Source organism: Ambystoma mexicanum, chromosome 8 (assembly GCF_040938575.1).
Source record: "Ambystoma mexicanum isolate Mex_15411 chromosome 8, UKY_AmexF1_1, whole genome shotgun sequence".
NCBI classification, from domain to species: Eukaryota; Metazoa; Chordata; class Amphibia; order Caudata; family Ambystomatidae; genus Ambystoma; species Ambystoma mexicanum.
Window position 1 is genome coordinate 531,243,979 of NC_090929.1, and position 12,607 is coordinate 531,256,585.

The 12,607-nt window shown below is 43.3% G+C and overlaps 1 protein-coding gene across 5 annotated transcripts in view; it reads left to right on the top strand.

Annotated features, from left to right (window-relative positions):
• PRDM16 (PR/SET domain 16) overlaps positions 1 to 12,607 on the top strand; it is a 1,279,606-nt gene that overhangs the window by 349,787 nt on the left and 917,212 nt on the right. The gene's annotated exons all lie outside the window — the stretch shown is intronic.

Genomic DNA, 12,607 nt, shown 5'->3' on the forward strand with positions numbered 1-12,607 from the left:
AGAGTCCTGTGAGCTGACCCTTGTGGCCTTGCACAATATGGACAGGGTGACGAGTCCCTGAGCCAGAGCACTTTCACTTGTCTTCACGTTGTCAAATAAATAAATAAACTATTCTGTTGAAATGTGCTTTTTCTTAGCATGGATGCACAATGTGAAATGTTTTGCAAGTTCCAAAACCAGGAACATTTCTAGTTTGAGCAGTTTTAATGCTCACTGCAAGAAAGCTAAATACTTTTTTTCAGCTTCTCCCAAAATTCCTGTGGTCCAATTTAATGTTCTAACCACCCGAATGCAACACTTCATTTAAAGGAACCATTACTCGTGTAGCTGGAAGAGTCTATGCAATTTGAGGTGGAACTTCCTGTTATGAGATGGAACTTCCTGTCTATTCTGAATAAATCTGCAGTGGTTTATCAAGACCACTCATCCAGTGGAATCACTCTTCATAACAGGAAGCCCATCTAGGAACATACAATAAAGATATGTGCTTATGCAGGCATGTATATAGAGCATAAATATCACTCTCGCCCTTTCCAGCAGACGTGCCTGATCCTGCAGGTTCAGTCCCATCATGGCCCAAATCGTCTAAATTATGCCAGAGATGCCTCATTGAATCTACCACCAATCCCTCCCAGCACAGACGCTACAAAACCTATTTGGAAAAGGCAACGCCATTGTGATGAGAATCATGTCCCACTTCCCACTTTAGTCAATTCATCAAGGTGAAAGAGAACTCTGGAAATGCTTGCCTGTTAGAAGCGGCCATGACAGCGTGAACACATCTGCCCATTCTGTTTCTGCCGACAAATTGCAGCTCGCGTTGTACGCTGCGCTCCACGCTTTCAGGTACGAGAAACAAAGGATGGCTTTTTCTCAGGTTACATAAGTGGCTGCCCCAGGTAAAAAAGATTCACTTGTTCAGAAATTGACCTAACGACCTCCTAATCATTGACAAATTATCGTGTGCTTTATTCTGCTGCTTTCATTACACCCTGTTATGAAAAAAAAAAGACTAATTTGCCCTCGTTTAAGGCATCGTCCACTCGAGATGCTGTAATGAGCCTTTTCATCATCTTCTGTGATTAGGTGTCTGAGCTTCGCTTCACGTGGTTTTGCATTCGTGGCGCTGGTGGTGGCTGATTCCCTAGAATTTGCGGTTCACTGTCCCCTCTCAAAGGGAGGGAGGGAAACGTGCTGGCATAGTATATATACCTATCCATCTATCTATCTATCTGTCTATCAATCTATCTATACACTCTGCTTTTGTTACCTTAGGAGTGTGGGCTTGAATTTTAATGTTGCTGTGTCTAACATTTATAAAGATCATCATATTTTAAAGGAAGTAATCTTAACTGTGCTTAAAAAGTGTTTTTCTTACTAATTTATAAGTATAAATATCTATATGTAAAGGTTGTTGATCCATCAATGACAACAATTTGATAGCTTAATTAGACTGACAAAGCCATTCATTTTCAAATTTGCAAACTTTCTTCTGATCACTTATTCATGCAAAGATGAATTATATTATATTTATTTATTATTTATGTATTTATGTGTTACGTGACAGGTAAGGTGAGAGACTTTAGCACAGAAAAAACCTATGAAATTCAGGATGATTTGGAATTGAATCGGATCCCCCCTGCTGATGTCATGCATGATGTCATTTCTGTTGTCATGACCAGTGCCATTTGTGATATCATGTGTCTGCTCATGGCCTGACCAGCAGGGGACTCTGAGTCAAGGTTATCATCACTTACAACATCTGCACAATTTCATGTGCTTTGTTGTGTTGAACTGTTTCACCTTAATTGTTTCTTAACTAAAGTTTGCATCACTGAATGCTGAGGGGTTTGTTATGCAGTATCTTAGCACCATTTGGAATAACAGACCATGGCACACTAGCCATGGACTTTGGCCAGTGGCCAAGTAGGTAGTATATAACCATGGCCCATCACTTTTCACCAATTAGGATAAAAGATCATGGGCATGGCCACTGGCCACTTTTCACCAATGATAGTGAAAGAATGTCACACACTGGCAATGGCCTTCCACCCTGGTCAGTGGTGTAGGCCAACGGTGTTAGCCAGTGTGCCCTTTGTTATTAAATAACCATGGCCCTCTGGCCTTGGCCTTCAGTTGTGGCCAGTGGCCACTTTGCAGTGTAAGTGGTTGGTCCTTCTAGACATGATCACCTTCCAACAATTAGTGTTCAAGTCTGTAGCCCATTGCCCAGAGTTTTCTCTATTTTAGTTTTCCCTCCTACTTTCCTGCAAGGTTTTCCCCGAGAATGTCCCTTTGGAATCTTCTGGGAGATCCATTGCATTGTGTTCCATTCCTCTGAAAATGCTTCTGTCGAGAAGGCAGCCTCTTATGATTCTAGTGGAAAGACAAAAACCATCAATAAAGTATAACCTCTTTGCAAGTACCATTCCAATTCAACATGTGCATGCCTCGTCCTTTTTGGGTCACTTCATCTCCCGCCCAAAAGTCAACCTGCCAACAGCCCATCTCTTAGAATCATTTTCCCATCATTTCTTTTAATGGCATATTTCCGATTCCTGCAATAATCCTGTGAAAATATTGCAAAAAAAACCCCAAAAAGATCAGACGGAATAACAACTCTCTACACCCCTCAAATGTAAATCTCACCAACTGACCCTCTTTCCCCCCTCCCACGTCCATCCTGATGTGAATCTTCCTATTTTCCTCCACCAGCTTTCAATTGCAGGTGCTTTTCATTTTCACACTCACGCAGTATTAGGGGAACTGCTCACCTCGGGCAACACAAAACGTCAGCTTTTCTTTTCTGAAAAACCTCAGTGCTGCAGTGACCCATGGGAGACATAACAACGTGTTTTGGGCTCACAGGGCAGCCCCTGTGTCAATAAAAAAAAAAGAAAAAGGTGCACGGGTTTGCACCAGATCATCAAAAGGCACACTTGCACCACTTTGTGCCCAACTTGTTTCTAATTGATGCATTTTTTCCCCTATTGGAACATTTATGGGATTGGTCAAAAAACTGCTTTTTATTTAAATGCGTAATGTTTTTCGAACTGTTGGACAAATTTGCCCAACATGTTTCAAATCGGGGGGCAGATAGGTGGGATGGGGAGGAGAGATCCAGACCAGACGATCTCTCTGGAGAATTTGAACCAGATGCATCCAACGAGTCAACGTTTATTAGCAATAGCATTTTAGGAACAGTAAATGGTTCATATGTTTCACCTTAACTCTTTAGTGACCTGCCCTATAGTGAAGGCGAGATATACATCTATATGAAGAGGCAGAGAAACAGAGAGATCCCACTTTATGCCAGATGTGCCTTTTAGTGATATTCCATTTACTAAGGTGCCCTCTTGAGTGTTTTTCAAAGGTCCATTCTGAAGATGAGGGACTGGGGCAGGCAGTGTAGAGTGCTTTGTTGCATGTTTGTCATTGGCACACTATGAAGGTGAGGGACTGGGGCAGGCAGTGTAGAGTGCTTTGTTGCATGTTTGTCATTGGCACACTATGAAGGTGAGGGACTGGGGCAGAGAGTGTAGAGTGCTTTGTTGCGTGTTGTTCATAGGACCATTACGAAGGCGAGGGAACTGAGGCAGAGGGTGTGGAGTGTTCTGTTGTGTGTTTTTCATAGGTCCATTATGAAGGCGAGGGAACTGGGGCAGAGAGTGTAGAGTGCTTTGACGAGTGTTTTCATAGGTCTATTGTGAAGGTGAGGGAGCTGAGGCAGTTGCTCTGTTGAGTGTTGCTGAACTGGGGCAGAGAGTCTAGAGTGCTGGGGCAGAGAGTCAAGAGTGCTTTTTTGAGTGTTTTTCATAGGTACATTATGAAGGTGAGGGAACTGGAGCAGAGAGCGTAGAGTACTTTGTTGAGTGTTTTTCATAGGTTCACTATGAAGGTGAGGGAACTGGGGCAGAGAGTGTAGACTGCTGGGGCAGAGAGTGAAGGGTGTCTTTTGTAGCATTTTTCATAGGTTCATTATGAAGGAGAATTAACTGGAGCAGAGAGCGTAGAGTGCTTTGCTGAGTGTTTTTCATAGGTCCATTATGAAAGGGAGGGACCTAGGGCAGGCAGTGTAGAGTGCTTTGTTGTGTGTTTTTCATAGGTTCACTATGAAGGTGAGGGAACTGGGGCAGAGAGTGTAGACTGCTGGGGCAGAGAGTGAAGGGTGCCTTTTGTAGCGTTTTTCATAGGTTCATTATGAAGGAGAGTTAACTGGAGCAGAGAGTGTAGAGTGCTTAGTTGGGTGTTTTTCATAGGTCCATTATGAAGGTGAGGGAACTGAGCCAGAGTGTGTAGAGCCTTTCTCCGTTTTTCTGCTCGCATCTCGCAGAGATGAATATTTGCTATTTTGGTGCCTGGATTGAAAATCCATTCTGTAAATCCAATTGTCATTTTAAAAGCAGGAGGAATGGGGAATTTGAGTTGCCTGAAATGAGAAGAGCAGGTATAGGTTGGTGCACCCCAGAAAGCCTCTGACGTCTTCTTCTGACAATCCTCATGGTTGGATTTTACTGGCGATATCTGCCTAAATAAAGCTCAGACTGGACTGTTTCTGGAGGCTGAGACTTTGGGCCAGAATCACAGAGTGGTTTCCAATGGAATTGTGCCAATATAACACGCTTCTGTGAATCAGGCCCTTTGTGTACAGCGATATGTATTGCAAATAATTATTTTAATATTTCCTACCTTTGGAATTTGAGGTAATTTGCTGTGTGGTAAAAGTAGGTAAGATGTAAGTAATGATGTATTGCTCATTTCAATGAAGTAATTCAATTGTGACCATTTATAACCCTGAGAAGAACATTCTGATCAGCTGAGCTATGTGTGTCCTAGTTTGTTTTATTGATGTGTGCACTTAGTGAAGTACTGTGAAAAATCAACTTCCGGGGCACCTGTGGTCCAGGGGTGAATATCGGTTTCTAAACCATCAATCAACCGCACAGCTCTAGTACACCAGAAGCGATCAGAACTTATTGGAATACAAGTAAGTTATATGAACTCCTTGTCCAATTTTGGTAACGTGAACGGAATGGCAGGCTTATCTCTGCAAGGTCGTGGATCATTGGTTAGTTGCAATACAGTCAACATACAATGATTACCTAATGATAAAAGAGATTGGGCCTCATTACGACCCTGGCGGTAAGGGGTTAACGCCAGCGTTAGCTGCGCCGACCCCTTACCGCCAATTACGAGGTCCCCTAGCGCCATGGTGCTTTTAACACCTGCTTTTAGCAGGTGTTAAAATCCATGGCGCTAAGGGACCATGGAGTTAATTACGCCACCGTAATTTACGGTGGCGTAATTAACGCCTTCCCCACTCCCATTATGCCCTATGGGGCAAAAATGGGAATGGGGAAGGGTAAATGGGGATTGGGGACTTACCGCCCCGCCAAGGTCGGAATGGGGCGGTAAGTCCGCCAACCACCATGGCGTAAACGTAGTTTACGCCATGGTGGTAAAGTCACGGCCCAGGCGGTAACTTACCGCCTGGGTCGTAATGAGGCCCATTGTCTAGTCAAGGTTGTATAAACATATCTACTTTATTATTACTACAACAGACAGTTCTAGCACACTACAATTATATAATACCCTTATGAGGACACCCCAAACCCCATCCCAACTCATGTTACCCCATATATATTTAATTCATATTTTCAGTGTTTTTCGGTATTATGTACTTCGGTGAAATGTACCACTCTGTTTTGTTTTCGGTAACATGACTGAGTACCGTTTTAAACTATGATGAAACATTGGATTGTGGGATCTGCAGTGCATTTTCGTTTGAGTTCATGTTTCTTTTGCTTTATCTGTGGCTTGGAAGAAATTCTCGGTAGCGTTTCTCTAGGCACACCATCAAATCTCATTAAAATAAAATATTATTCCATACGATATTTTGTACTAACTGCTTACACTGTGTTTCCTGCTTTTCAATTATATATGTCCCTAACCATCAGTGAAAATTGCCCGTTTTAAAATGTTTTTGCATGCTGATTTGACATTTTATCATTTACGATAAAAAATTCTATGTAATGAGCAAATTACCATTTACACTGATCAGACAGTGTTACTTAGAGTACTCACCCTACCCGACTGCCAAAGTGAGTCCAACAACAAAAACAAGACACAAATATACGTGCATGCCATCAGCATTGGGCTACTACCATGACCATAATAAGACCACAGTATTCTCAAGTCAAGTTATGCCTCTGTATGGTCGCTTATGCCTCTGTATGGTCAACTTCGGATGTGCACACACCACAGTATTTTCAAGTCAAGTTATGCCTCTGTATGGTTGCTTTGGATGTGCGCACACCACAGTATTCTCAAGTCAAGTTATGGCTCTGTATGGTTGCTTTGGATGTGCACACACCACAGTATTTTCAAGTCAAGTTATGGCTCTGTATGGTTGCTTTGGATCTGCGCACACCACAGTATTCTCAAGTTAAGTTATGCCTCTGTATGGTTGCTTCGGATGTGCGCACACCACAGTATTCTCAAGTCAAGTCATGGCTATCAATGGTTGCTTCGGATGTGCGCACACCACAGTATTCTAAGTCAAGTCATGCCTCTGCATGGTTGCTTCGGATGTGCGCACACCACAGTATTCTCAAGTCAAGTCATGGCTGTGCGCACATGCTGACATCCTTTAGCACACCATAGTTGCCAGGTCGATCGGCAAATTTAGTGTGAAATTGACTTCTGCTCCAATTGAACACTTTGGGCCTGAATTGCAAAATATTGCAATGGGACTTTCCCATGTTAAAACATTTTCATAAATCAGGCCCTTTATCGGAATCAACTGTTTAGAGTGAAAGTAGAGCAAAGGCTTTTTGCGCTGTTTTTGACAAAAATAGCAGCCACATGCTTTTCAGAATTGAATAGGACTCAGGAAATAACCCTAGCCAATGAGAGAATGGACCAGCTAACATGGGCGCTCAGAGCAGCCTAAGGCATGTTAATGGCAGCCAAGGCATGTTGATTGACCCCAGAGCAGTAGTATTCAAACACTTTCCCTTTACAGCAGTCACTGTAATCCCTTATTAAAGAGCCTTGAATCCCACTACTGCCCAGGCATCGATCGGGCACCCCTAGGGGGCACCCCAAAATTTGAAGACCATTGCGCCTACAGTACAGATGTTTTTGCACCAGAAGGTTGATATGTATTTGTCACATCTGAGCATTATTAACTTGGTCCCAAAAAAGTATCACATTCATTCAATCAGAAATACAATACCAGTCCTGCTTAGGAGGAATTGCCATCAGGGGCACCAACTTCTGGTTTTCCCAGGGGGTGCCGGCGCCCAAAACCCCTCCAAAAAACATTGAAGTATAAGGACTCTTATGCAGATGGCCTTTCCCGTTACACAGATGGCCTTTCCTGGGGAGGTGAGCCAGGGCCCCGGAACACCCGGTATTCGGCGCCCCGGATCGCCATAGCGTTTCTACTTACCGAATTCTAGAAAGAACTTTTAAAATATTATTAAGCCACCCCACATTCTTGCTGTATTGAATACAACTTCTGCTTCACCAAAGTCTATCAATCGATCAGCAAGTTCCAACGTGCTCACCGGCACTAAGTCCTATATCATGTACTCAATGCAATGGTTCACTGTGAATGTTTTGTTGTTGGAAATGCCCTTGACTTAACTTTGTGTGTGTGCCATGTCTATCAATATATCAATGTCCCTGTGTGTCTGTCTAACTATGACATTTAGGAGTGAGAAGTCATCTAAGCACAAAACTTTAAATAAAAAAATGTTTAGAAAAATAAGAAACACGTGTCTTTTGAAAAGGATATTCAGTTCAGTTAGCATACTTTTAAGATTTGGCATCCCTTGTTGAGATACCCAGAGAAAGCTCCCCTCCTCTCTTCCCTCCCAAAGTCCTCAGTCTGACTATATCTATCCACTGCATCCTTGCCTAGCACCACCTCCGGGTCCTTTTCCTTCCTGGTTTGAAAGGGAAGAAGGACTAAGCCAAGTGAAAGTTCAAGGGAGAGGGTGCTTCTATGTACAATAGCGAGAGAATGGCGAAATTGAGGCACACTCCTGCCCATCCTCTCCATACGTTATGCGGAGGAGCTACCTAGGATGAAGGCGGCTTTAACAAATAATATTCTAACTCAAAGCCTTTCACCTGCTAAGCAGAGGCGGAGACAGGGTAGAGCCCACCCAAAATCTGAAAATGCGCACTCATCAGCGCAGTACAGGCATTTGCAGCTGTTAATGTCACTGTATAGGGCCCAACTACATTAGTTTAAGGCCCTGGGCCTCTGGTGCTAAAATCTGCAGTCCAAATTATCAAATTTAGGCCGTTTCCCTTGTATGTATTGCTGCACTACTCCGCCATTGTTGATATGCGATTTTGTACTATACGCCACAAACAGCATACTGCTGCGGCCAATCTGTGGCCTGCTCGCTGCTACAGAAAAAAAAAACAATCCATAAAATAATTAAGAGCTTAGCTCGCATGTATGCCCGGTTCTCAGACCCATGCCTCGTCTCGTACTGTGCGGGCAGAACAGCACTACTGCAGTGGTGTATGGTCTACATTTGGCTGCTTCTGGCACAGAGGCGTATATTTATGTTACTGCCCCACCTGCTGTGACCTGCTGCTTACATAAGTGTTAGTTAAAACCTCTGAAATGTTTTTACACGGAAGAGCCTTAAGAGAGGAGAAACAACTTCTCCTTCCAAACTAAACTGGTAAACATGCCTTTCAATCACACTTAAAAAAGGAGTCACACCAGATTTGTGTCCTGGATTCTCTGCTTGTTAGTAAACAAATGTATGAGCAGCCAACATTGGGCAGGATAACTCAGTAGGTAAATGTGCCTCTTGCTGACATCTGTGAAGGCCAAAAGTTTGAGCCCCAGCTTGTCTGCCTTAACTTCCAAAACTAAATTGAGCAACTGATTTTTGCAGCTTTGGCTTTTACCCAAATTAATACGGCCTGAATAGGGCTTTTAGATTGGCAAGCACAAGTTATTGCAATATTTATTTCTTATTTTCTTGCTTCTTAATAATCTCTCCTTCAAAAAGCACATAGGAAGAAAGACACAAACGGCTTGGTACCAACTTTCTCTCCTGCTGAAAATCAAGTCCTTCATCCCAGCCTTGGTCCTCTCCTACTTGGAGGGTGGCAATGCCCCTTTGGAAGGTCTTCCGGTGATTACCCTGGCACCCCTGATGATAGGGTGAACTGAAACCCTAAAGAAACTCAATAACCAATTCAGCCACTTGACTATTGAAAACATCGAAATCTCAGTCTCCGAAACCGTGAAAACTTTCGGAGTATACGTAGACTCAAACCTCTCGATGAGTAGAAAAGTTAATGCAATTGCCTCGGGCGCTGCATACTACGCCAAACTACTAAATGCATTCAGACCTTCTTGTCCAAGGACAATTGCCTTACCATTGCCAGGGCCATAACAGGGTCAAGAGTTGATTACTGTAATGCCCTCAGTAAAGGCACGTCAGCAAAAAACATGGAAAAATTGCCTATTAGCCAAAACACTGCCCTCTGTGCAGCTGAAGGCATACCCAAAAGAGATCATATAACTGCCACCAGGAAACAAGCTCGCTGGCTACCCATCAAAGAGCGGGTCCTCTTTAAAAACCTCACTCTTACCCAAAAACGTGTCAAGCTAGGGCCCCCCCATACCTGTCCCAAAGAACACACACAGCTGCATCATCCAGGCCATCTAGAATTCCTTACTCTAACATGCTTACAGTACCCAAATTTAAGCGAGTCAGAGCAGGTGGAGCCAGCTTTCCTTACCTAGCAGCTTTGCAATGGAATGCCCTCCCTCCATCCCTAAGAGCTGAGAACTCCAACATAGCCTTCTGCAAAGCTGTCAAGACTCTGCTCTTCATCTAACCCTGACTCTACGTCATCTGTATACAATGCTATTGATATACCAGATTGTATTACTTGTAATGCCTGTATTAAGATTGCATTTGTGAAATACCATCCAGATGCTGCATGGAACTGAGCTCATCACATGTAGCAGTGCCTTGATGCCCAAGGGCTGTTTGTGCACTATATAAATTTAAATAAATAAATAAATGTGCCCTGCATGCTGCACCACTACTCATCAAAGGACTCTGCCAATTCGACCACATCATAACAACCCTCATTGAATTACACTGGATCCCGCTGCAAGCCTGTATCATCTTTAAATCCAGCTGCATCATCTACAAGGCTGTCACCCTGAATTCCTCAAGCTACCTCACTGAGAAACTCAGCATCTCGGCAAATCAGCATCTAAGGAAGCCTATAATCCACGAGATGTAAGAACATGCGCAGACTTGAGCTCTGCAGGTGCGGAAGGAAAAAAACTAGAAGTCAGCCCTTCTCTATCTACGCCCCAAGAGTCTGGAACCTTCTCCCAGTCAACATCATATTTGCCCCTCACTTCTACAGTTCAGGAAGGAGCACAAGACCCTTCTCTTCAAGGAACAGCTCCACCCTAACACCTAAGTCCATATACCCCCCACTCTCCACCTTACCTGAGACTGGATGATGTGATCCCCACTGTTGCTTGCCCTTCTTCCTGGCAAATTTCCCACTTTCCCCATCCCTGGTTGTTAACTCCTCAGTCCCTTGTGTCTCTGCTCCACGCATAATGTTCTTCCGCCTATGATTGTAAAGTGCTCCATTGCTGCGGAAACGTCATTTCGGTTAGGGATCACACTGCTGCCACTCTTCTGTCTGGCATTCAGACGTCTCTCTAAATCTGCATGCACTGCCTTTCTAATGACCAATAATGCACGAGGTTGTAGTCCATGCAGTTAATCTCAGAATGATCTCATCGTTTCTGCTCTTAGGACATGTCATGTGGTATATGCTGTCATTCTGTCAAATGTGGAATTCCTGTGTGAGCCTTGCTCCACAATCAGATTTGTCTCAGGTTTAGCACTTTAGCAAAACAATTTGTTTGGACTCAAAACTCGTGCTTTGTATCACAATTAATTTTGGCGCATAGTGGGGTTTGTAGTTTTGGCCCACGTATAGTGCTTCAGAGTCGCACATCGTTTTGGCTCATAGGTGGTGCCTTAGGACCACAATTAGTTTATCAGGTGGCACTTCAACACTTTAATCACGTTTGGCTTATGTATGCCACTTTAATGCCACAATTCGTTTTGGCTCTTGGAAGGCACATTAGTTTCAAGTCATAGGGTCCCTTTTAACATCACAATTAGTTTCAGCAGAGGTCTGGCACTTTGGTCCCACACTTAGTTTTGGATCATCAATGGCACATTGATGACAAAATGAGATTTGGTTCATAGTTAAGGTTTTACCCTTCTATTTTCTATCATTGAGACATGAGGCTTGATTCACAAGTTGTTTTTCAATGGGTGCATCCCAATTTAAAAAAAAAACGTGTGAATCAGGCCCACTGACTCTTTGCTTTCATTGTTGTCAAGGTTGGCCTACCTGTGCCACCTTGTGCCACAATTATTTTTTGCTTGGTTATTTCCGTGCCATAATTAGTTTTGACTCATAAATTGTGCATTAGCGCCATCGTTATTATTTTTTTAAAATTATTTTTATTAGCATTTTCAAGAATACAAACATCAGAAACAACCCCCACCTCCTTCTCTTTTCTCCCTTTCCCCTTCCCTCCCCTGCATTCTGTTCCATATGTGCTATGTTTTTTTATAGGTCAAAGTAAGCTACGATTGTTACATTATGGCCAACATTTTCAAATTCTGAGGACAGAATCTCCCCTGATCACATAGTATTGACTCATAAATGCTGCTTAATCATCACAATCAGTTTTTGACTACTCATAGGTTTTGCTTTAGAGACACAATTAGTTTTGGATAATCGGCAGCTACTAAGCACCACAATTAAGGGCCAATTCATGGAATATTTGCCCGATTGAAAGTGAATTTGCACTGCTGAAAAGTGAATTTGCACTCCCGACACAAACCCTGATTCATGGAACTGTGCAAAGTGTATTTTTGCAGTGGAAAGTCCGGGCAAAGTCAGCGAATAGTCATTTTTGCAGTACAAAATTTCTTTGCCCGGACTTTGCACGGCAAAAATGCACTTTGCACAGTTACATGAATTGGGTCGGCAGTGCAAAGTCACTTTTCAGCAGTGCAAAGTCACTTTGATCCAGGCAAATATTCCACGAATTGGGCCCTAAGTGTAGTGTGTATTTCACACTTTAGAGCTAAAATGAATGTTGGTGTTTAGTTGCACAATTAATGTTGCCTCATTGAAGGTACTTTAGCTCTACAGTTAGTTTCAGGTCATAGAGTGCATTTGCCGTAGAAAGCCGATTACTCAATTCCAAATGTGACACCTCCTCTCTTGGCTATCTCGAATCAGGCGCTGGCCTTCCGGACTATGGGCCTCATTACACGGTAGGCGGTGGACCAAGGTGGTATTAGCACCTTGGTCCATGCTGGTAAAATACCGGCACCGCCTTGGAGGAAAGGGGAATTACTGCCCTATTCCAAGGTTGGCGGGGCGGTAATTCCCCCTTCCCCCATTGCCCTTCCCCATTCACATTTTTGCCCCACAGGGCATAATGGGAATGGGGAAGGTGCTAATTACGGTACCGCAAATTGAGGTACCGTAATTAGCACCC